At 37.8% G+C, this 23,538-nt stretch overlaps 1 protein-coding gene across 1 annotated transcript in view; it reads left to right on the top strand.

Annotated features, from left to right (window-relative positions):
- The first annotated feature begins 295 nt into the window (after positions 1-295).
- LOC143233533 (tetraspanin-9-like) overlaps positions 296-23,538 on the top strand; it is a 106,381-nt gene continuing 83,138 nt past the window's right edge. Inside the window, exon 1 of the mRNA XM_076469852.1 lies at positions 296-436. The gene's annotated coding sequence lies outside the window, so the exon portion shown is untranslated. The remainder of the gene's footprint in view (positions 437-23,538) is intronic.

Here is a 23,538-nt window from a genome sequence, read left to right as displayed (position 1 = left end):
CTGTTTTCTCTATTTTTTAATAATTTTTTCAACCGGTTTCGTGACTTCAAAGGTCATAATTTTGGAGAGAATATTTATCCATTTAAAGTGTCGCCACTTTTAGTTCATATTCTGTCTAAAATTATGTCCTGAAACGTGATTTTTGAAGTCACGAAACCGGTCGAAAAAGTTATTAAATAAAAATAATATTTTACTGGCTAGAGGGCGCTTCTAAATATGCTATGACGTCAATGAATCGAAGCTCGTGAACTGCTTGATTTCGAACGCCTTACCTAACGTGAAGTGAGACCAACTGAGTCCTAGCAGAACTTGATAGACGAGGATTGTAGCATATAGTTTCTTATGATCAGAAGCGAAACGGAAAGTAAAGAATGTCGAATCATATTGAAAACTGGGATGTTAAATGAAACAACGTATCAATGGTGTCTGTGGAAAAGTAAGCATAAATATCTGAAAACATTTTGCGAATAATGATTTTGTACCCTAGAAATCCCGTTTATTAGAGAATTTTCGAAAAAAAATAGAGGCCAAAAGTAAAATATGAAGCACGTAAGTAATATTAATTAATTAATTAATATTAATTTCATGATTTTATTTTTTGATTGTTAAACACAAAGTTACACAATGGGCTAGCTATGCTTTGTCTACCACAGGTATCAAACCAAATTCCAGTGTTTTACGTTATATACCCCCTGAATTGCCGTTGAATCAGCGGGGGACAATTCTGTATTAACACCAAAAATACAAACTGCGTAAACATAACGTTTCGTTACTGTACACGCTATTTCTTAGAATAAGAAAAAACTTTTACACTTTTGTTTCCAAGGGACTTGTATGATGCAGTGTTTAACATTTCAGAAATTCTTTTTTTTTTGGCTAAAATCTAAAGAAAGTTAACTCTCTAAACGATATCTAATATTAAACACAAAGATATCGGTTCGTTCTTGTGATAAAGTGAATAACAATTATATATAAACGTACTTACCATTGGAATGCATTAGATGGGTAATTGGGTACAGTAAAGACAACTATTTTAAAGGTCTGGCTTGTTTTCGAATTTCGCGCAAAGCTACAAGAGGAAAATTTGCGCTAGCCATCCCTAATTTAGCAGTGTAAGACCAGAGGGAAGGGAACTAGTCATCACCATTCACCGCCAACTTTCGGACTACTCTTTTACCAAGGAATAGTGGGATTGGCTGTGACATTATAACGCTTCAACGGCTGAAAGGGCGAGCATGTTTGGTGTGACGGGGATTCAAACCCACGACCCTCCTATTTTAAAGTAATTGATTTATTTTAATGTTGAAGTTGTACATATATTAAATCTGATTTTCGTAATGAAAGATCACATTTTTTTGTGCCAGCTGTTTTCTATATAATTCAGACACTGGCTGGGATGTATTTTATTGAGATCTGATGGTCATAAACTAGTCTTTAAAGTAGTGCAGTTAAATAAAGATTACTTAAGAATATTGAAGGTTTATCCAATAAACCTTTTTTTTTTTAAATTTAGGTCATATAGACCATTAACAGGAAAAATGCCGCTGCTTTATATAGCTTTATATTTTGAAACAGAAGAGATTCTAAGATTTCAGAAACCTAGTGCTTTAGTTTAAGAACATAAACTTCATGTTTCTTTATCTTTATAAATTTTCAATGTTTCACGCACAGTTTGTAACGCCATAGATACTTCGCCGATAGAAAAATCCTAGAAACTCAAGTTTGTTAAGGTAGAGTTCATCCACATTCGGTCGCCGCACAAATGACGTGTATAAACTGTTTTTGAACTATTAAATATTTGTAAATTTGATGTTTATAGATAATGTTTGAGATTTTATTGACTTATAAAGAACGCCTGTAAGATCTTGCTGTAAAAATCAACCCTATCTTCCATTTACATTTGAGGGCCCTGCATGGTCAGATGGTAAAGACACTCGACTCGTAATCCGAGGGTCGCGAGTTCGAATCCCCATTACACCAAACATGCTCGCCCTTTCAGCCGTGGGGGCGTTATAATGTTACAGTCAATCCCAATATTTGTTGGTAAAAGAGTAGCCAAATGTTTGGCGGTAGTTGGTGATGACTAGCTGCCTTCCCTCTAGTCTTACACTACTAAATTCGGGACGGCTAGCTCAGATAGCCCTTGAGTAGCTTTGCGCAGGATTTAAAACGAATCAAATCATTTACGTTTGGTTTTGGTCAAATGAATGGATTTGTGTTGTCGTCCGTTAACAGAATGCATTTCTGTATAACATTTTATTATTTACAACAAAATAAAACGTGTACATCTAATCGTAGTAAGATGGAAGTCATGTTATATCTAGTCTACAAAATAGACACTCTGAAATTGTTGTTTTAGGATAATTTTTTATCCCCCCACACTCTGGTAACTCAGTGGCAAACTCGAGATCTGATAACGTTAAAACTTGAGGATTGATCCAAATTGTAGTGACAGCGTAGTCAGCTCGTTCTGGAGTTTCGAGCTTAAACAAAGTAAACGTAAGCTGTTATCTCTTGTTTGTTTGTTTGAATTTTGCGCAAAGCTACACGAGAGCTATCAGCGCTAGCCGTCCCTAATTTTGCAGTGTAAGACTAAAGGAAAAGTGCTAGTCACCACTACCCACCGCCAACTCTTGGTATACTCTTTTACCAATGAATAGTGGGTTTGACCGTCACATCATAATGCCCTCAGGGCTGAAAGGGCGAGCATGTTTGGTGTAACGGGGATTCGAACCCGCGACCATGACATTACGAGTCGAGTACTTTAACTACCTGGCCATATCAGGCACCTGTTATTTCTTAACATAACAATTCCAGTTGCAGGGTGTTGTTTTTAAAACCCGAATTTTGATAATATTTTAAGACCAACCTCAGACTTGTTTAAGAAAGGCCAGTCTTTATTTTTATTGATCTATTGAATCACTAAAACTTCTTGGAAAAACTAAGAGAAGATTTAAGATGTTTTGTTAAGTCAGAATTATCTACAGGGTTTCATTTATTTTAACAAGGTTTAAAACTTGATTTGGGACTTCTACCTAAGACATGAACGAAACACGTCCTTGGCTGCTTACAAAATCCAGAGCTTGGGGCTCTTAGGGGCGGGAATATTCGGCGTTTCGGTATTAATTCGATCATGGTTTACTATTCAGATTTTCCAAAGACTCCAACTGGAGATTAAAGAGACTGTCATATATAGAATCATGGTCCTGGATCCGTGTTATCCCTGATCTCATTAGTCTGATATGATAACCATATTTGTAAATTTATTGCAACTTAGAATATATAAAGATAGCATCGTATTATTTTTTATTAAGTATATACATATCAGACTAGGCTTACACGAGCTCATGATTACTACCCACTATCATAATTGCAATAAAGTTGTCTGCGAAATTAGTATATTATCCCATTATGTTGTACCGTTATAATAGCAAACATCCAATTAATGGCATCTGAGAATTATATCAGATGTAATTGTGCATAATGTTAATTAGCCAGACATTCGAAATTTGTTTTAAATTCTAAACATTACTAATTAGCTTTCCTTTTATTTGTAATTAAGAACATAGCTACACAATGGGCTGTCTGTAGTCTTCTCACTACGGGTATCTAAACCCAGATTCTAGCGTTGTAAGTCCGCAAACATACCGCTGTGCCGATTGACCCCCTAATTAGTTTAATATGAACACTTGTACGTTTTCATTAAATGTAAACTTTATTTTAACTTATTCTATTTATTTGTTTTATTTGTTTGAACTTTGCGTGAAGCTACTCGAGGGCTATTTGCGATAGCCGTCCCTAATTTAGCAGTGTAAGACTAGAGGGAAGGCAGCTAGTTATCACCACCCACTGCCAACTCTTGGGCTAATCTTTTACCAACAAATAGTGGAATTGACCATAAAATTATAACGCCCACGTGGCTGGGAGGGCGAGCATGTTTGGTGCGACGGGGTTTCGAACCCGCCACCCTAGGATTACGAGTCGAATACCTTAACCCATCTGGCTATACCGAGCCTTACTTCTTCTGATCGGATGTAGAATTTTTGATTTATTTGGAATTAGACACAAAGTTACACAATGGGTTATCTTTGCTTTGCCCACCAAAGGTATCGAAACCCGGTTTCTAGTGGCGTAAGTCCGCAGACATGCTACTGTGCCACGAGAGGGCTGGATATAGAGACTTGACATTTGGTTATACATTGTAAACACTGATATTTCAGGTCAAGTACGGACAGTTTATTTTAGCCACTGATATGCAAATGAAAGTTCAGAAAGTATAACAACCTGTAACTTACACGTAAGTACACTACAGGCCTACTTCTGAATTCCTGGTTAAGCTACGCATGTTATACGATTGGTTTGGTTTGAATTTCGTGCAAAGGCACACGAGGGCTATTGGTGCTAGCCTTCGCTAATTTAACAGTGTAAGACATGAGGGAAGGCAGCTAGTCATCACCACCCACCGCCAACTTTTGGACTACTTTTTACCAACGAATAGTGGGATTGACCGTAACATTATAATGCTCCCACAATTGAAAAGGCGAGCATGTTTGGTGCGACGGGGATGCGAACCCGCGACCCTCAGATGACGAGTCGCACGCTTTAACTCACCTGGCCATGCTGGGCCCCAGGCTTACGGCTGAGCGACTGCGGACACCACAGGAAGTATGGTGTGAGTTGGTACTTTCCAAACGTTTTTGATGGCGACATGTTCGTACCAAAAATAATATGACACCACAGGAACGACTATAAACTGATATAAAATAGTTCCTCACTTTACACAAGGCTGTGTTGGCGGATCTGTTTCGCGTCACGTGCCCAAAAATGAATATAAATCATTAGATGTTTTTCGTGCCAAATATCTGACTAAATTTAAAAACACTTTGAATCTCATAACAGATATAAATAAAAATAAAAACTTAATGAAACATTTCGTGCAATTTCCGAAAACATATGACATTCCTCAAAGCACTTCTGTGAATGATGGTTCCTCTCGATCAGGAGAGCAAATTTTACCTATAATAGTGTTGATGTTATACTGACAACGTGAAAGTAGTCAGCCCATTGGTGGCTCAATGGTAAGGCTGAGGACGTAAATATAGTTAGAAATCTGGTTTTGATACCAGTGGTTTTTTAGAACATAGATAACCCACTGAGTAGCTTTGCGCTTAAATTCAAAGAGACAAAACCCTTCATTGAATATTTTATCACTCGTTTCAGTTTAACATAATGGATTAATATTTAAACTTTGTGTGTTTACTTGGTTTTTTGATAACGACGTCTAAGAGAAATATTATTCACACTATAGCTACCACTCTGATATATGTATTTAGTTTTGTCTTATGTTGAGACCGAATTGTTTTCACTAGAGATGTTACGAAACCGAATCAGAATGAATTTTATCTTGCTGTGTAAGTCAGACCAGCGTCTGTTTTTGTTTACAAGTTTGCTTTTTGTACATAAATTAAAATACTGATTGATTTATATATATATTTTTTTCATTTAATTTTTTATTTATTTATTCTACTTTACTTTGGAGAGCAGTTACCTTCCCACAACTGTCTTTTGGCTGTGAAGGGTGATATAGATGTGGGACGTTGTGGGCTTCAGCACCCACATCTCGCTCTCCTAATTTCTATTCCTTTGTTTATTTTATTGTTTATTTCATCATTTAACTATTCTTTGTATGAGACTGGCGAACGGTGGTTAAGACTGATAGACGGTGTATCCCCACCGCAATGTGGGTCCAATTTCATGGGTCACCTCCAGAACCCAGGATAAATTTTATAACCCACGTTATAGCCCGTACCCTGGGGATCCTTTCAATTGGTGAAGCGTTATATATATATATATACTTGTTTCGGCTTGTTTTTGTTTATAACAAACTCTCTCTATATACATATATATCATTTATTATTACCTTTCAGTAATTCAACTGAGGTGCTTAAGTTGCCTGATGCACTGCACTTGTAAGCGGGAATAATAACCAACGTAAAGTTTTATTAAACAAAGTTATTTCACTTACAGAAGGTTCTGGGAAATTCAGTGTACGAATGTCTACGTCAATATTATATAAGGCTGTGCTTTCAGGCTTAGTAGTGCTCTTCAAAGATACGATTAGCAATGATGTTGCTGAACAAATACAACTGAAAAGAAAATGACCATTATTATTTATTTTGTCTTCCAGTGGCACAGCCTTATATATGCAGACTTACAACGCTATAAATTGGGTTTTGATACCCGTGAGGGCAGAACAAGATGGCACATTGTGTAGCTTTGTGCTTAACTACAAACAAACATAAATATTCTCTCATCTTGCTTGTCGGCCCGGCATGGCCAGGTGTTTAAGGCACTCGACTCGTAATCCGAGGGTCGCGGGTTCGAATCCCCGTCCTATCAAACATGTTCGCCTTTTCAGCCGTGGGGGCATTATAATGTTACGGCCAATCCTACTGTTTGTTGATAAAATAGTAGCCCAAAAGTTGGCTTACACTGTTAAATTAGGGACGGCTACCGTAGAGAGCCCTGGTGCAACTTCAGGCGAAAATCAACGCAAACCACTTTGCTTGTTTGCTTCAAAATTTAGCACATAACCTACCCCCCAACTCTTGAGCTACTCTTGTCTGACCGTATAGTTAGATGTGATTGCCACGCCTGAAAACAAACTCACGACTCCTAAGTGAGGAGCACATTTTTGCGGCAAGGGATTTCGAGCCATGATACACTAATCACTATTATATGTTAGATAACTCTTGCAGCATGTAATTAGATATGTTCGTTCAATGAGCCTTTTGGTGCGTCCTCGTTCTGTGCTCTGACAGAATTGGTAATCAGTTGTAACACAAACCGTATCTACTCTTTATACTACGTGATTAAAAGTATGCAGAGAAAAATCCAAAATTGATAAGATAAGTGAGCCTTTTTTCTCTCGTTTATTTATTTCTTGTAATGCTTTCATTTGAAAAAATTGCTGTTAACAAAAGGCAAGTTAAGGCAGTCGAAATGTTAAAAATATTCCAGTTTGTAAAAGCTGCGAGTTTATTAAAAAATTGCAACTTATTAATGAATACTTTTGATATATTTAAAAAAAACTGATGTTCTTTCAAACATGTTTTAAACATTTTATAAAAATGGAAATAAAAATATATTTATTTCGAATTTGAAAATTTTAAAAATGCTTCTATAAAAGTGTTGTATCATTTTATTTTATAAAATGTCTCTTTTTTAAATTTTCTTAATCATAGTACCTTTGTTTGTTTGTTTGTTTGTTTTGGAATTTCGTACAAAGCTACTCGAGGGCTATCTGTGCTAGCCGTCCCTAATTTAGCAGTGTAAGACTAGAGGGAAGGCAGCTAGTCATCACCACCCACCGCCAACTCTTGGGCTACTCTTTCACCAACGAATAGTGGGATTGACCGTCACATTATACACCCCCACGGCTGGGAGGGCGAGCATGTTTAGCGCAACGCGGGCGCGAACCCTCGACCCTCGGATTACGAGTCGCACGCCTTACGCGCTTGGCCATGCCAGGCCATAATCATAGTACCATCTTCCCTTTTAGATGTGTCCTCCGATAGGACAGAAACATATTTAACTACTTACAACGGTATAATCCGGGGTTTGATTCCTCGCGATGGACACAATAAATACCCCAATTTAGGTCTGTCACAAGTAATAACCGAACGAGTCTTCCAGATTTGGAACCATCAGTTAAGGATTACAACAAATACCTCAAATTAGTTTTGTCACAAGTAACAACCGAATGAATCCTTCAGATTTGGAACCATGAGTTAAGGACTGACAAAACAGTTGGTCATGACTATTTCATGTAAATATTCACTGGCTATTGTTCTTCACAAATTCAAAAATTGAAATAACTTTTCGCTAATTAGTTGTCCTCCTTGGTCCATTGCTGAGTTTATTTTCAAGTATGCGAGCCTGCTACTGTAAGATTGTTGAATTTCTATAATCGGATAGTGGTACTAAGAAACATTGTAACGACCCGACAGCTGAATGGGAGATCATGTTCAGAGATGGGATTCGAACCCACAACTTGCATATTGCGAGTGCAGCACAATAACCACCAGATTATGCTACACCCTGTCTTTCTTTTGTTTGTTTCAAGTTAAGCACAATATTACACAAAAGGATATCTGCAGTTTTTCACTTCTTCTAAACAGCATTTAATTGTCTGCCATTTTTAAAAGTTATTGACGGATTGACTTGAAATTTGGTAGAGTTATACCTTGGCCCAGTTTGTCCAGTTAGGTCATTTTAAAGATTTCCTGGTTTCAAAAGTCAAACAACCCAAAAATGTGTATTTTGAGGTTCTATGTGGTCATATTTATAGCAATATAGTTGGAAGTCGTTACAAATACAAATTTTCATGCATCCCACATACTGACACACAAAAAAATTTAGATTTGTCTATTATGCGTCCTTTTCTGGGTACAGGGTTCAGAAAAAAGCATAAATTTTGGTCAGTTTACATAGGATTTAATACATAGATACTTTTATGTAGGTTCCACACATTGATAAACATAAATAGTGGATTTTCTCATTTTTAATAGTTACAGAGGGGGCAGAATGCCACAAGAAACGTTAAAGGCTTTACGACAACCCCTCTGCCGTATTTGAACCAATTTCCTTTGGTCTGGCATGGCCATGTGGGTTAAGACGTCCGACTCATAATCTGAGGGTCGTGGGTTCGAATCTCCTACGCACCAATCATGCTCGCCCTTTCAGTCGTGGGGGCGTTATAATGTGACGGCCAGCCCCACTATTCGTTGGTAAAAGAGTAGCCCAAGAGTTGGCGGTGAGTTGTGATGACTAGCTGCTTTCCCTCTAGTTTTATATTGCTAGATTAGGGACGGCTAGCGCAGATAGCCTTCGTGTTGCTTTACGCAAAATTCAAAAACAAACAAACAAACAAAACCAACTTCCAATATCTTCTTGTAGGTCCCAAGTTTTCGATATTTTTGTGTTTTTCACGAAGTGTCTGGTGTAAAATGACCATATTGGAATTGCGTTTCATTCACCTGGGAATGTATGCTTCTTCAACTGAACACGTTCTGCGTATTAATTTAAATATAGATTAATAAAAATGATTAAACGTCTAGGAATTACACTTATGCAACACCGCAAAGCCAGACCTTTTACGGCTTAACGCGAAAAGTAACAATTTACGAATGCCGGATTTTTGACGTCGACAATTAAACTGCACTTTTTTAACACGTAAAAATACCCAATCATTTGATAGCATTCGAAACTTTGATGTATTTTCCATGAATTCTGATCTGAATCATCAAAGCCACTGCACCAAACACAACCGATCTACCTCACCAGATAAGGTCAGTACCACGGATTTTTCAATACAATACCAGTAAGCACTGTGCATTCAATAGAGATAAACGCTCCCATTATACGATGGTAAGCGAAACATCTTAATTTCCGCTTCCTGCTTTTAAAGCAAATAGTTTCTCCATTTCAATTATTGGAACTCACAAGTAAAAGGAACTTTGAAAACAATAGTCAAGATTTTATCTTGTACTACGTTTCGTTACTAAAGGTTTTTTTTATTAACGCAGTTGTTATGTGGGGATACTTGTTGGTCAGATAGAAGTGAAGATTCGCTGTCCCAGCCAGATTTTATTTTATTCGTTTCACACTAACAATAATTTATTTTATTGTACCTTTTACACGATTCTGAGATGAAGATATCCTAGTATCATCTTTTTAAACTCCAATATTCAGTGCTAAATATATATATCTGGAAGTTCTAGTTTGTTAACGATCGAATAATGTTTTTGTTGAGTATCTGAAACTGTCATTCCGTTAGTAAATTCCATATCAGGTTGCTCGGTTACGATTTATTGTATTTGTATTAAAGGGATATTAAATGTCTTATTTGTCAGTTTTTCTTTTAAAACCTACATTGGGTATTTACAAACATTGATGTTCAACTGTCACAGACAGAAATGTAGAATTTTATAATTTCAGCGTTGAAATAGGATTTGTTTGAGAGAAATAGAGAAAACAAAACAAAACTGAAGTGTTTGTGAAATAAAGAAAACTTATCATGACAAGAAAGAATAATTCTCAGGAGAAGCTAATTGGTTTAAATTTTGTGATAAAAGGGCACATTTTTTTTCTCCACGTTATTCTTAAACTGTCCATTTCGGATTCAAAATTGGTCCGGCATGGCCAGGTGGTTAGGGCGCCTGACTCGTAATCTGAGAATCGCAGATTTGAATTTCTATCACACCATACAATGCTTGCCCTTTTAGCCATGGGGACAGTATTATGTAACGGTCAATTTTACTATTCGTTGGTAAAAGAGTAGTCCAAAAGTTGGCAGTGGGTGGTGGTGACTAGCTAGCTGCCTTCACTCTAGTCTTACATTGCTAAATTAGGGACGGCTGGTGCGGGTAGCCGCTGTGTAGCTTTGCGCGAAATTTAAAACAAACAATCAAACAGATTGGTTGCAGAATTTCTTGCAAGATATAATTCAATCATAACTAAAAACAACCACAACTTTATTAGTAACAGAAAACAGAAGTATTGACACATTACTAATCTCAGAGGGGGGACTACAATCAGGAAACCTTGAAAACTGATAGAAAACACAACAACTTTAGTTTCATTTGAAGATGACTGCAGACGATAAAACTGTACATGTGAAACCGAGACATGTAGCTTAGCAGGGAATTCCTGAAAATAAATTATAATCGTATTGTCGTGATTAAAAACTAAACAAAGAAAAAAACACGAATAGTAGCGGGTAACTTGTTTATTTTCTCGGTTTCCGTGACTTATTAAATGTCTTTTTGTTATCAAGTTATCGCTGAAAAAAACAACAACAGATATATGTTATCAAAAATCTCGTTGCTTAGAGACAAGAGAGTCTGTAGTAAAAATAATAATAGCACTTAAAAAAATGTATATATTTAAAAGAGGGCGCTGTGAACAAAGGTTAATAGTAATATCATCATCGTTGATGTGTAATTATTCATTTAAAAAAACCTCGAGGTTTGTTTATTTTCTAATTTAGCGCAAAGCTACCCGAGGGCTATCTGCGCTAGCCGTCCCTAAGTTAGCAGTGTAAGGCTAGAGGGAAGGCAGAAAGTCATCATCACCCACCGCCAACTCTTGGGCTACTTTTTACCAACGAATAGTGGGATTGACCGTAACATTATAACGCCTACACGGTTGAAAGGGCGATCATGTTTGGTGCGACGTGGATTCGAACCAGCAACCCTCAGATTACGATTCGAACTCCTTAACCATCTGGCCATGCCGAGCGAACCTTGAGCGCATTATTGGTAATTATTGAGTTGGTAATCTTGACGTTCGTACCAAACTGTATGAAGTGCGAAATCTTTATAGTATTTTAGAAATGTTTGATGTCTTTGTAAAGTGTGAATGTAAGTTGAACGTATAGAATTCCTTAACTACGAGCAAGTGGACTTTCATTTTGAAATGAAATCTCAGTTGGGCCTTCCACAGGAATTTAAATTTCACAACTATTGAGAGGGGGATTGAATAGTGAAACTATTTGGTGTGTGTGTATATATTTGAATAAGGTACATTGACATATACACTCACATCATGTGCATAGTAATAAAATAGCAGTTTCACCAAAATGACCATTTACGTAAAGTTAGTGAAGGGAGTGCCCCGTTTGACCCTAATTTTAGAAATGCCCCTGAATCGTAATGCACATCATATTTTGTGAGAAAAAAAATTTTGGACAGTCGTAATGTCAAAAACGGGTACATGCATAGCGGGTTGGCAAATACTAACTCGAGCTGGAGAGTACTGGACATAACGCATTTGTGAAAACTCTCTGGTCGTTTCCGATGAATCACGTACACACACACACACGCACTGATCTACAAACTATTTTCAGTCGTTTCGGATGAGCTATTTTGATATCTACTTTGATGTACAAATTCCTTTCGGCCATTTCATATTAGTTGTTATCACAAATTTATATATTATATAAGTATTTTAATAAATTAACTGAAAGCAAGCTAATGGAAAACATGTACACTTATTATCCCTGAGACTGAAATTACTGGTTCAGTACAGGTGGGACCTGCATGGCCAGGTAGTTAAGGTACTCGACTCGTAATCTGAGGGTCGCAGGTTCGAATTCCCGTCACACCAAACATGCTCGCCCTTTCAACCGTGGGGCGTTATAAAGTAACGGTCAATCCTACTATTCGTTGGTAAAAGAGTAGCCCAAGAGTTGGCGGTGGGTGGTGATGACTGGCTGCCTTCTCTCTAGTCTTATACTGCTAAATTAGGGACGGCTAGCGCAGATAGCCCTCGAGTAGCTTTGCGCGAAATTCAGAACAAACCAAAACCCATACCAGCCATTTTGAGAATACAGAGTGCTCTTTGTTGGATTTCGTTCCAAGCTACTCGATGGCTGGCCTTAATTTGGAAATGATAGACTAAAGGGAAGGTAGTCAATACCACCCACCGTCAACTTGTAGGTTACTCTAATCGAATACTGAAATTTGCTTCACACTTTTATAAAACATCAATTGTCTGAAAGTGCGCACCGCAATTTGTTTTAAGTGGTAACGGAATACGAACCAGGGAAATTCAGTTTGGCACGCTAAACACTAGGCCACGTTTTGCACTAATTAATATGTATGGACCATTTTCCACTTCTGACTAGTTTTATGAAATAAAAAATAGCCTTGAAGTCACAAGAACAAATAACATAACAGTCAAATGCAACTACGTATGATTGTCATGATGTTTAGTAAGGAAAGGAGAGATGTAGTTAATTAACTATTTTATTATTAATCAACGACAAAACAAAACACTGTTTACACTGATATTAACTTCTGACCAAACAAGACTACCAGAAGCAAACTTCTACCAAGTAACGAACATGACTATCTAAGTATTTTGTTCCATCTATCTTTCATATAGTGATTAAATTACGTTGTTGTGTGCTTTCTTATTGAAGATAGTTTTGGGCATAAATATCTAATATCTCATAAGGTTTGGCCAGCCCAGATTTAATTCATTGGAAATATGAGATAGGAATTAAGGTATTCTATTAATGAAATCTTCACGTGAATACGTCTATAAACCTAATTATTGCACAAAGTCGTTGTAATGACATCGTGACGTCATATATTTTGTTTTAATACACGAGAACGAATTGACGCAAGGTGTGATAAAACAAGGAGGTAAACTGTATTGGACAAATGAGCCATTTTGGATTAGAATTTCCATCTAAACTTCCAAACGTATTAGAATTAAACAAACAATTAGACAATGGTATCTCTAAATACGGAAAGTACATTTTTATGAGGTGATAAATCATGAGTTAGTCAATGAGCAAAAAAACTAATTGAAAAAAACACACTTCTAAACTGCTAAAATATTCACAGTCGGTTTTATGCACTTAAGTCTTGTTTTTGATCATAAAAAATATGAATGTATCAGTCGAATTAGTTTTTATCAAACTCACTTTAATTGGTGATGACTTGAATCTATGGGTCTTAAAAGTATCAAAAAGTTAAGAAATGTAACGGAAAATATAATTACTTTATTTTGTATAAACTCATTTCCTTTGTTTCAGTACAAATGAGCTATTAGCATGCTGCTCATTGCTGTGGATCTAAACGGGGATTATAACCTTTAAGTCCGTACACTTATCGCTGACCAACCGGGAGTCGAATCTTTTGTGAACTAAGCAGTTGAATAGTGGTATTAGTGCGAATTATTTCGTGTTTGTCTGTCTGTTGCAGTTAGATACACTGATTTCTGACCGGAAAGTTATAAGTACATTAATGCGAGTTTATGATCTTTCACCTATTGGGGGTGGGGAGTGGATATTAACTGACTAAATATAGAATGTCCCCAAAAGAAACAAAAGTTTACAAAATCTACCAGAAGTCATTGTTTGCTAGATTTGTTTTTGTTTGTGGCTAAGCTTATAGCTATACAAAGGGCTATCTGTGCTCTATCGGTAGAAATCTGCAGACATACCGCTGTGCCACCAAAGGAGGGTGTAGTTTTATTAGCACAAGAATGTAAAAAAAAAAACCTTTAATTGTGATTCTTCAACATTTAATGTTTGACGTCATATTTTCGACAACATTCTGACATACATTCATGTACATAACTAAGATACTATTACAAACGTGACTTATATTAAAGCTGTCTAATAGAGTTCTCCGTCACACCAAACATGCTCGCTCTTCCAGCCATGGAGCGTTATAATGTTACGTTCAATCCCACTATTCGTTTGTAAAAAAGTAGTGTAAGAGTTGGCGGTGGGTGGTGATGACTAGTCGCCTTCCCTCTAGTCTTACACCGCTAAATTAGGGACGACTAGTGCAGATAGCCCTAGTGTAGCTTTGGGCGAAATTCAAAACAAGACACACAAACGTCTAATAGAGCGTCGTTGTAAAATGAAATATTTTGTCGTATCAAGTGCAAATTCAATTTGTTAAACAGACTGCCACAAGCAGGTGTAGCTTGTTATGTTAATGACTGTAACGTTACAGCTCTCTCCCAAGACAGTTTTTGATTAACTCTTGCAGACTAGATTCATATTAGCCTAATTATATAAGAACATTCAGTCTCAATGGTTGACGCATCGATCTATTTCTAACGGAGAAGGAATGTTAAGGCATTGATGTGTTTTGGTATTTAGCGAAAGGCCTCGTCAACATTTGTTTAGATGTTATTCAGTTTTTTTTTTCTTTTAGTAATAAATGCTTTGGACCTCCAAGATGCATTGCTACTTTTGTCACCGTCAAGCGAGGGTCGGGCGTTTGTTAGTAGTCAGTGTGCTCGAACAGTGGACTCGAAGATTCATGATGCGTGTTCCGTTGCCGCAAAACGTTTTCCATACATGGATATCCATTGGAGCATCATAAGAGTGATGGTCCTATCTACTATTATCTCAAAAATCTCCTCCACTTGAATAGAGCACATCAGTATGTTTATAAAGCGGGTTTCGTTATCCTTGGTGGACAGAGCAAAAATAACCCATTGTGTAGCTTTGTGCTTAATTTCAAACCAGCAAGCAATCAAAATGTCATAAAAAAGCAGTCCAAGAATTGGCGGTGGGTGCTTTCCTCTAGCCTAAAAGTTTAAAATTAGGTAAGGCTAGGCGCATTTAGCCCTTTTATTGGTTTGCGCGAAAATCGTAAAGAAAAAGAAGCAAACGAAGTAAAAAGAGCACCAAAGCACCGTGCTATACAAAGTGTAAGCACTGGCTTATTCGACGCACTAAACAATGGCGCACTGAAAATGTAACACTGATTTGCCATTTACGTGTAACGAAACGCAAACAGAATTTCGTCACATAAGATTTAACCCCAACGAGGTTTTGAGACGTATTAAAATATAACATTTAACGTAATTTGAGAACTTTAGTAGGGAAGTTTAAACTACGTGTATAAAATTGACTGTCACCCTTATAACGCACTCACAGCTTAAAATGTGTGGAATACTTTATGGTACCGCACGGATTCAAACTGTTAGATAACTATACATATATGTGAGGCATATACACGTAGTTAGTAGGAGCGGCAGAGAATAAACTGACGGAAGTTAGTATTTATTCTAGGTGAGTTTGTATGGCTCTTGGTCCAAAACGTCTTTGGATTTGCAACGCTAAAATCAGGAGTTCAATTCCCTTCAGTGGACGCAGCAGATAACCCGATGTGAATTTGCTATAAGAAACAACACACATACCCTAAATACGAACTACTGACTAGAGGGATGAGAGCCAGCCTAGCAGCAATTACCCACGGCAAGGAATTGACTGTCACCCTTATAACGCACTCACAGCTTAAAATGTGTGAAATATCTTATGGTATCGCACGGATTCAAACTCGGTTCATTAGCTCCAAATATCCATAGCTTGCTCCCCACCATGTATATTAAACACAAACACATAGTTATTTAACAGAGAAAAGCGTTTCGCAGAGTCAACTTCTTCTCGGTCGTTTCTGTAATACGAATATACAAGAATTTCATAATTAAAATGGGTAGAAATTGATATCTACAATTTAATTATAAAACTAATTCAGTATTTTTTAACAAACTAACCAACTGTGTAATGTTCTTGTACGTTTGACTGTAAAGTAAGTTTCATAAACAACATCTTTCACTATTGTAATTTGCATACCAAAGGAAAAAAAGAAAGCAATAGATTTTTGGCCGATCAAAGTTTTCTTGTAAGCATTCACTGAAATGTTTATAGCATGCTATAGAGCTATTATTATGAACTTATGTTTGCCCTGTGTTAATTTATTCGAAATCTTGTGGTTTTAGCGTAACTGATGTGAACCTCGTTTCAACCGGGACATTAAATCATGTACAAACAGTTAGTTGAATTGAAAAAACAAAATGAATGTATAAATTGATCAAATCTATACGACTTTGTAGTAGTACTCCCCCGCTAGTACAGCTGTAAGACTAGGGATTTACAACGCTAAAATCAGCGGTTCGATTCCCCTCGTTGAGCTCAGTAGATAGCCCCGATGTGGCTTTGCTATAAGAAAACACACACACACATTTATAGTAGTAATTTATTTATGCTGTTTAAGTAGGGGGCTATTACTCAGATAACAATGTTTACCATTATATTAAAAATTTTATTGTAGATGTCAATCCTATTAATAAAACATAAAATTCTATTTAAGTATTGTGCTGACGATAAGTATTAATAATTTTGTAATTATTCAGAATGTCGTGTTTAAATTAAAGAATTATTTGTTAAACTAATTATTCAACTTCTTTAGTGCAATTTTGGTGTATAAATAAACGACGTTATAAGAAACTTTAATCTTGTAACAAACGAATGTTGATTGCAAATCATGTGTAGTTAATGACAAGTAATAATATGCAGCTCTTGTCTTCATTCTGTGTATTCCCATTAGAAATTGAATTCTTCTAATTGTTATTGTATTTCAGCTTTACGCATTTTTTCCTTCATTGATATTTTTGATTCAGTATGTTATTGGTAAATCCGTAATCAAGTGTTCTGTCCCTAGACAGGTCCAGTTGTGTTTTTCATCTGTCCATAAGATGCTTACCTTTTGAACATTACCATCCTCTTCCTTCTTTCTGACGTTATTCCCCCAAAGAATCTTCCCTCGATCACTCCTTTCATCATCCTGATCTCGTCCCAAAGAATCGTCCCTTGATCACATCTTTCACCATCCTAATGTCATCCCAAAGAATCTTCTTTTGATCACATCTTTTATCATCCTGATCTCGTCTCAAAAATTTTCCCTTGATCACATCTTTCATCATCCTAATCTCGTCTAAAAGAATCTTCTCTTGATCACATCTTTCATCATCATGATTTCGTTCCAAAAAATCTTCCCTTGATCACATCTTTCATCATCCTGATCTCGTCCCAAAAATCTTCCCTTTATCACATCTTTTATCATCCTGATCTCGTCCCCAAAAATCTTCCTTTGATCGCATCTTTCACCATCCTGATCTCGTCCTAAAGAATTTTCATTTCATCACCTCCTTCATCAGACCATTCCTCTCAACACATGTCCGGTCCAGGTTTTTCTTGTTTTTTTTTTTTTTAATTTGTGCAAAGTTAGACGAAGGCTATCTGCGCTGGCCGTCCCTAATTTAGCAGTTAAAGATTAAAGATAAGGTAGCTAGCTAGTCATCACCACCCACCGCCAACTCTTGGGCTATACTTTTACCAACGAATAGTGGGATTGATTGTCACATTATAACGCTCCTACGGCTAAAAAGATAAGCAAGTTAAGTAGGACGGGGATTCGAACCCGCAATCCTTAGCTTGCGAGTCAAGCTCCCTGGCCACCTGGTGCGTGTTCTATGTTATGTCAGTTATTGTATCCGAATAGCGTCTTGTTACAGTTTAAACGGCAAGTCTCTACTTGTGATTATGCTGAAAACAATTCCATTAGGGTTAGTGCAGAATCATTGTTTTCCAAGGGATTATCTGATTACGATAAACACGAGGAGTTTGATCCTTGATCCTCAATTGTGTTAGATCTATGATCTTTTGTTGAAATGAATGATCAAGTTTTAAGTAACATTACGTTTACGTAAACAACAATATAGTTGTGGAATATCAATTTAAAATAAAAGTGAGCCAGTTTTCCTTATATCTCAGCAAGCATTACAGAACAAACATGAACTGAAATATCTATTACTATGTAAAATGGAAACAATATGTAGTCACCAGGTAATATATATAATAAATAACACAATAACAAGCTCTGTTAATGACTAGTAGTTACGTTTACAAGATCACTGAATTACATTAATAACGCTAAGGATGTTCAAAGTGTTCACTTTCGTTTTGAATGCAAGCTAACTTGTAGATTCATTTTCTTTGTTTATGGTGCGACCTGTAAATATTTATAAATATAAATATATGTATGTGATAAAGATCAGATTTGCTAAATGTATTTAACAGAACACGTGATAAACGTAGGTCCAGTTTGGTTTAGTTTGTTTTAAATTTCGCGCAAAGCTACACGAGGGCTATCTGCGCTAGCCATCCCTAATTTAGCAGTGCAAGACTAGAAGGAAGGCAAGCTAGTTATTACCACCCATTGCCAACTCTTGGGCTACTCTTTTACCAACGAATAGTGGGATTGAACGACACATTATAACGTTTCCACGGTGGAAAGAGTGAGCATGTTTGGTTTGACGGGACTTTGAACCCACGACCCTAAGATTACCAGTCGAGTGCCTTAACTACTTTGCCATGTTGGGTCTCCTTATAAAAGTACTAAAAGGTATAATACCTGAATGTGTTCATACTAAAGCAGGTTTTATATGTTATAAAAGTAGCAGTTATCATTTTATCTTTACCCTTAATTATGTATGCGCAGTCTCTGTTGTCAACAGTCAAAGCTGTTCATCATTTGGTAGTCGCACGAACCAAACGGTTAAGTATCTATACGATCTAATGACCAGTTTTACTTGAAGAACTACTGTATTAGTATTTAGTGAACATTCCCACAACCGTGTTCATAACAACGCCACGGTACGATTGAAAATGCCCACTTTTTTCGAATCTGGTAACTGCTCTAATGTATGGAAAGCGTGATACCGTGCACGACAACATGTCTTAAAATAATAGATGTAAAGTTATATGCTGAAATATATATAATAGCGCTCGCTTTGTTTGTTTTAAACGTATGCCTTTGCTAATGAATAATGACTTAAACACTTTAATAGCAATTTTGGTTAGGCTTAACAATGACGTATTTCGTTTTTAACTTAAGAGTTGAATTATTACTTGGTATGTGTTCATATTGGCAAACAAAAAGGTTTCATCAGGGGAGGTGTATGGGGGGATGTAAACGAACCCTTTTGGGCACTAATTCCTCGAGACGTCACATCAACTTGAAGGTTAGTTAATTAAACCAACACCCAGAATGCAGCCATAACGTATTCAAATGTACTGAATGGCAAATGGTGTCATTTCTCAGTACAGTGTGAATGTACAAGTACCATACCTTTCTGACGATGTATACGTCATACTGTAAAATTACATTCAGGACTGATTAAATCTTACAAACCTTCATTTACGCTTGCAACTAATTAGGCTTACGAAGGCAGTGGCCGAACACACAAACCTCCATTAACCGAAGAACAGATAGCTTATTTTTAAAACTTGCTCGAACAACTGCTTCAACATGACGAGTTCATCATAAAAATAACATTTTAACTTGTGCAAATATTTAATAAAATGCACCATGAACAGAAAAAAAATTGATTGTTTTCGATAAGTTACGTAATATGAATATTTATCTAACTGCTTAGCACATACATATGTTGACCTAACGTTTTCATTAATTCACAATGCGAACACTGATTGGTTTTAATTATAAATTTTCCATATAAAATAGAGGAATAGATTATTTATTCTTCTGTGATAATCAGATGTACCTGTAATGGTTGAATATAATCGTATTTTGTCGACTTCAACGATTAGTTCATAAAGCTTACCACTGTAGGGAAAAATCACCAGTAGGAGATGACGAAACTGAGGTATTTATTGATTTAAACCAAAAGCTTAAAGTAAGAGAAGTCGAAGACACAGTCAAGATTGTGAATCTTTTCGTTGTTGGGAACACACTTTTGAATCAAACATTAGATCAAACGTTAGACGAGTGAGTGCTATGTCAACTGCAAGGCACTTTTTAATAACTGAAGCTGCCACATTCTTCCCTTCTCTTAAACAAGACCCGTCCTCGAGCCTTCATAAAATTTTGAGACGCCTTCTGGTTTGGATACACATTTTTCTGGTTCCTCAGCTCGAGACCGAATCTGAGACCTCTCACACACCAAGCAAGTTATCTACCAAATGATATAATGTTTTAACCGAATAGCACTTCATTGTAAGACACTTTTATAGAACGTAAACTAGCATAAAGTTTTTCTGGGGCCTGATATTATAAGTTAAACTGAGATGATAGCTTACCTTTCGAACACCCCTCGGTGTGGATTCCTGTACGTGGTGAGGGGACTTCCCAGGGAAGGTTCTGTTTTTTTAGGTAACCTCCTCTGGGGTCTAAATATCCATCCACATATTTGCCATGCATGGCGACCCGTGAAGGGGAGAAGAGGATCCTGGTGGTTGAGGGGTACAACCCTAACACACCACTTTGGTCTTGAATTCCTGTAGATGGGCGGTCTTTGGGTGGCCCCCTTGAGTCCATCGGCTGGTCCACTTGGGCTAGAGTCAACCAAGTATCAGTGTTGGAAGTTCTCAACGGGTGTTGTGAACATTGTGTCTGATGCTGGTGTTTGGGTATAGTGCTCATGAAACCCTGGCGTTGCTGCAGTGTCCTTTCTTGATATTGTAGTGCGTCCCTTCGTAGGGATCCATGGTGGGTGGGGTCAGTGGGTCACCGAAATTTTTTTCCTATTGATCCTCCTAATAAAAATTTAAATAAAATAGTAAAAAACATTCAACAGGTAAACGAACCACGTCTTGAAGACTCTGATCAGCAATATTCAGCGTCTGTACCACCAGCTGTACCTCATTTTCTCATTCTACATTCTCTTTCAGAAACACTTTTAGTGCAAATGTCCCCCCTTTTTTATTCAGAAGGGACTGGAGGGACTTGCTGGCTCTCCAAAGTCAGTAAAGGAGCTTCGATATGGAGAAATACTGGTTGAAACATCCACATCCCAACACAGTGAACTCCTCTTGAATTCAAAGGCAATTGGGGATGTACCTATTGAGGTTACCCCTCATGCTACCTTGAATTCATCACGAGGAGTTATTGTTTAGAGGGATTTGAAGAACGTCCCCGAGTCAGAGATTCTCGTTGGTTTCTCCACTCAAGGAGTTTCTGCAGTGAGGCGCATCTCCACTCACAAAGATGGAGTTACACTGCCGACAAATATCTTCGTTTTGACATTTACATCACCAGGTGCATCTGCCACCATCAAGGCAGGTTATCTTAATTGCAGGGTACAGCCATACATTCCAAACCCTCTCCGATGTTTCCAGTGTCAGCAGTTTGGTCATTTGAAGATGTCTTGTGGTGGTTCCTTAACGTGTGCTCATTGCAGTGGCAAAGACCATGATGCCTATGAGTGTGAAACGGACCCTTCTTGCGTCAATTGCAATGGCTCTCACCCTTCCTACTTTCGTTTTTGCCCTAAATGGTTGGAAGAAAAAGAAGTGCAGCAATTGAAAACGATTCATAACATTACTTATCCTGAGGCTCGGAAATTGCTGTCCGCCACTCCATCTCGGACGTATGTTGCTGCACTTCGTTCCACTACTATAGTGAGAGTTCAGACAGATCTCTCTGTGCCTCCAAAAGAATCGTTTTCAAAACAAATGAAAAGCCTTTTGACCTCCATGGTTAAAAAAGTTGATGAATCAACTTCTACACCCATCTCTGTTCTTCCCATACATTTCAACAAACCCCAAGATCCACATCCTTTAGTTCCAAATACAGGCATTTCTTCAGATACATCTTTTTTCCCACCCCAAGATGCAAAACAATCATTCGTTTGCGTCCTCAACCACTGGAATCCCCTTCCAACAACAAAGACTTGCCCAATCGACCCAGGGCAGGATCCATAGAGGTCGATAGACCTCCTCCAAATAAGGACAGTAAGGAAAAAAGACGTGGTCGTAAACAGGAAGGTTCTCAAGCAACTTCGCCTACGCGTCATTAAAAATGGTTACCTTGATACAATGAAACTGTCGAGGTTTACTTTCTAATCTAGATGACATCAAAACACTGATTGCTTCCTGCCATCCTGTATGTCTTTCCTTACAAGAGACACTTCTGAAACCTGCCGATACAGTCATCTTTCGGCAGTTTTCTCTGTACAGAAATGACAGGCTGTGTGATGAAAGAGTACATGGAGGGGTGGCACTGCTGGTTGATCAGCATGTGTTCACCCTGTCTTTGTCACTCAACACACCCTTGGAGGCCGTAGCCATCCGTGTTTCCTTGGGTCATACCATCACTGTTTATTCTCTCTACCTTTTCCCTGGAGAGACATGTGATCAATCAGACCTTGATGCTCTCGTTGAACAGTTGCCGTCTTCCTTTCTAATCCTGGGAGACTTTAATGGACATCATTCCCTCTGGAGAAGAGCTGATTTTAATAGAAGGGGCCGCTCCATAGAGTGTATGTTCTCTGATCACAACCTTTCTCTTTTCAATACTGGATCTTCTACTTATTTTCATGCACCTAGTCAGTCCTTTACCGCTATTGATCTCTGAATTTGCTCCCCTTCACTATTCTTCTACTTTTCATGAAGGGTTGACAATCACTAGGCAGTGATCATTTTCCTATACTTTTGAGAGAGACTGGCCGTGATAGATGCCACCCTACCCGCGTGCCCCGGTGGAAGCTGGATCAGGCACACTGGTCCACTTTCACTGCTCTCGCAGAACTTGATCCTGCCATCAATAGACGACTGTGTGGCAGCAGTAACTGACTGTATTATACAAACAGCTGCTCAGTGTATTCCTAAAATCTCGACACGTTTTCCACTATATCCCCGTCCGTGGTGGAATCCTGCTTGCCACATGGCACGGAAGGCTCAAAAACGGGCCTGGGATACTTTCCGTAGATATCCCACACTTTCAAACCGCATCGCTTTCTAGCAGGCCCGTGCACATGCTTGGTAGGTAAGACGTCAAAGCCAGAAGGAATCTTGGATTAAGTTCACAACTAGCATATCTTCTACCACCAGTTCTAGGGTCATATGGGACAGGGTTCAAAAGGTCAGTGGGCATTACAATTCTGTCCCCTCTCAATTTTACTTTTTGATGGCCAAGAGGTAGCTGATGTCCAGAGCATCGCCGATACTCTAGGTGAAAGCTTTTGCCGGGTACCTAGCACTTCGGCTTGTTCCTCTACCTTCTTGGCCATCAAGGCTCGGGCGAAGCGTTCACCTCTTTCCTTTCGAACTGACTGTCTCTTTGACTATAATCGTACCTTTACACTGGTGGAACTTAAAATGGCCCTTCATCGGTTTGGCAGTACATCTGTTGGACCAGATGA

This window comes from Tachypleus tridentatus, chromosome 12 (genome assembly GCF_004210375.1).
Source record: "Tachypleus tridentatus isolate NWPU-2018 chromosome 12, ASM421037v1, whole genome shotgun sequence".
NCBI classification, from domain to species: domain Eukaryota; kingdom Metazoa; phylum Arthropoda; class Merostomata; order Xiphosura; family Limulidae; genus Tachypleus; species Tachypleus tridentatus.
The sequence above is the reverse complement of the archived record's forward strand: the minus strand, read 5'-3'. Positions and strand labels throughout refer to the sequence as shown.